A 3,289-nucleotide genomic window follows, 5' to 3' on the forward strand; every position below is an offset into this window, starting at 1 on the left:
CGCTCAGTACAGTATCATGTAAAAACCTGAAGCACATTCGAGGTTGTCAGAAGCAGCATTTCCCCTTTGTATGTTATGTATATGTTTATTTACTATATATGTTAAAATATATTGCATATATCTGACACAATGTTAATTAGAGTATCATGTAACAATTTGAAGTAAATCAGTGAAGAACTTTTTGAAATTTTGGGTGACAATCCTTAAATTTCATAATTTACATGTAAGTTTATTTGTTTTATATATATTTATATATTTATTTATTTATTTAAAACATATAGCCTATATCCATTCAAATGTTCTTTAGTGTGTCATGCAAAAATTTGAAGTTAATCAGTCTATTACTATCTGAGAATTTTTATAACAGAAATAAATGACTTGTCATTATACAGTAGCCTTTGTCCGAATGTGCATAATAAAATTATGTAAAGATTTGAAGTAAATCGTTCAGCAGATTTTCGAGACTGGTAACAACATTTCCTCTAGCGCATATATATATATATATATATATATATATATATATATATATATATATTTGCTGGCGTTTGGTTTCAACATTTCGCTTCATATATTACATATATATTTAAAAATTGCGTGTAGCCTATGTTAAAAATATATACTTTTGAGATTTTTGATCAAAATTTTTCCTATTTGTATATTGCACATATATTTATGTCTTATATATGTATTAAAATATATAGCCTCTGCCTGTCCGATTGTTCTTTGGAATGTCATAATAAAGTTGAAGTTAATAGATCAGAGTGTCATACATTTTGACGGAAATCGTTGGACTACATTTCCGGATTTTTGCTAAAGAACTCTTCTCCTTATATATCAGTACGTCTTTAAAAATATATAGCCTGTATCCGCCCGAATTTTTGTTAGAGTACCGTGTAAAAATATGAAGTAAATCGGTCAAATGGCTTTCGAGATTTTTGGTAACAATGTTAAACAACATCTTGTCTTTACATAGTGGAATAATTTGTAGATCATATGTATTTATGGATTATACAACGAGTGTGGTAAAACTGCGACTTCATCCATTTAAGGCTGTCTCGCACTGTAGTTTAAAGGTTCTTCCAATAAGAAGTAACTTTAAAAATGTTAGAAATAGTTTCACTTGAAATAAGAGTCCCATGTCTCTTGAAACTTGGCACATGCACTCATGGGATCCAATGTGCGCAAACTGAGAAGGTTAAAATGCCCGTTTCGTGTGCGGGTTCAGTTCCATAAAGATGTTCTCCAGTAGGAAGAAGTATTTCCTGTTAGTCTCTTTGATACATCAGCGGTGCTAAAAACAGACTAATCCCACGCCCAAGGGAACAAAATTTAATCTGGCTTAAGAAATGAATTATGTCTGAAACATACCAAATTGATAAGTCTAAAAGCAGTCTTTTTAGAAAATTAAAATTGCATGTTTTAATGAAGCAAGAAAATACAAGGATCTGGAGCTTTTAACGTGACGTGACGTGACAGTCGCCGAGTACTGAGAAACAAAATATTCAAAATACTGGATCACCGGAAGAAGCGTAAAGTTAAAAACGTCAGTAGCCAAGGAACAAATTTCATAATATGAGAAACGTGTATTTTCAAGATAGGAAGTAAGAGACTATATTGTGGTACAAGAGCTAATGCAACAGAATACACAGTTACAAATAGAAACATCACAGGAAAACATGTCGTTCATGTTGGTAAGGAAGCATCTCATCACTTAAAAGTCCATATTCATAACGTTGTTTTAAGATTGTAAAAATAGTAATATTTAATGTAATACTATGTTCCAAAACAAGTTATTATCGTCCTAGAATTACGCAACTTTTGCCTCCTAACTCAGGAAAGAAAGCTTTGTGATTATCTGGTTAATGGTATCAATATAATCACTCAAATAGTTATAGTTAAATACCACACCAGAAAAAATTACCTTGTGCATCTCCAGCAACATCTCCGGTGTGGATTACGTGGGATTCTGTATGTACGAGTCACCAACGCCCTCCCAGAATCTGTTTTTAATATTTTTGGTTGCGCAGAAACGGCCCATGGCCTTTGGCTCATTGTTGCAGACGGGGAAAGGTTGAAACTTCCTGACAGATTAAAACTGTGTGCCGGACCGAGACTCGAACTCGGGACCTTTGCCTTTCGCGGGCAAGTGCTCTACCAAGTGAGCCACCCAAGCACGACTCACGCCCCGTCCTCACAGCTTTACTTCTGCCAGTATCTCGTCTCCTACCTTCCAAACGTTACAGAAGCTCTCCTGCGTAGCAGGAATGTAGGAGACGAGATAGTGGCAGAAGTAAAACTATGAGGACGGGGCGTGAGTCGTGCTTGGGTAGCTCAGTTGGTAGAGCACTTGCCCGCGAAAGGCAAAGGTCCCGAGTTCGAGTCTCGGTCCGGCATACAGTTTTAATCTGTGAGGAAGTTTCATATCAACGCACACTCCGCTGCAGAGTGAAAATCTCATTCTGATGCAAAGGTTATCCGTAGGTTTCAAATTCGAGAAATAGGCTGATAAGACAAGTAATTTGGCTACTTCTGAATGTTTTCCGTGATATGCGATCGTAATTGGATGAGATTGTGGACATAAAAAATGACAAGGCTGGCAACATCACGATTTTCTTCAGTATTACTTTGTTGCATCACTTCTATACTAGTATTTAGAACGTACTACATGGTGGTGTAATTTATTAAATTTGCATTAGACTCGTTATTTAAAAATAATTCCGGCCGAAATTACAATTTACAGTTATCAGTGCAATGTTAAGAGTCTCTAGTTTGAATCTCCTCCGTTCTCTCTCGAGGTACGGTACCACTGTCTCGAAGTTAATGTGGCAGTCAGCGAACCCAAACTATGATACGCAAACCACATACAGTGAAGATAACTGACATACATGCTGTAAATCTAGCCTGGTCTGAAGCTACAAGAAACGAAATAATCAACAACACGTCTGTCTCATAGCGAAAGTAATATTCAACTATCCCTATGATTCATGACGAACAGTGGTTTTTTTGCTAGACCTTTGACGTCATGTTGCAGAGTCAGGAGACTGATTTGTTTATCACGTCAGATCGAACAACAAACGATACGTATTCACATATCTCCCGTTGGTACTTCTAATGTGGAAGTACTGGCTGCTGATTCACTGTCTCTAGGAGACACATATGCATTGTCACTTTAGCACACTTTGCTTGACCTAAAGAAGAAGTAAAAGCTGGATGAAAGCTAATAATTTTAAAGTAAATAAACACAACTACATTTCACGCTGTGTCCATTTAGCACAGTGCCACTACATGG

The 3,289-nt window shown here is 36.1% G+C and overlaps 1 non-coding gene across 1 annotated transcript; it reads left to right on the forward strand.

The window, feature by feature from the left end:
• Window positions 1-2,319: 2,319 nt before the first annotated feature.
• Trnas-cga lies at window positions 2,320-2,394 on the forward strand. The gene has a single exon. It is a non-coding gene; the product is annotated as a tRNA-Ser (tRNA).
• Window positions 2,395-3,289: the final 895 nt, after the last annotated feature.

Source organism: Schistocerca americana, chromosome 3 (assembly GCF_021461395.2).
Source record: "Schistocerca americana isolate TAMUIC-IGC-003095 chromosome 3, iqSchAmer2.1, whole genome shotgun sequence".
Taxonomy (NCBI): domain Eukaryota; kingdom Metazoa; phylum Arthropoda; class Insecta; order Orthoptera; family Acrididae; genus Schistocerca; species Schistocerca americana.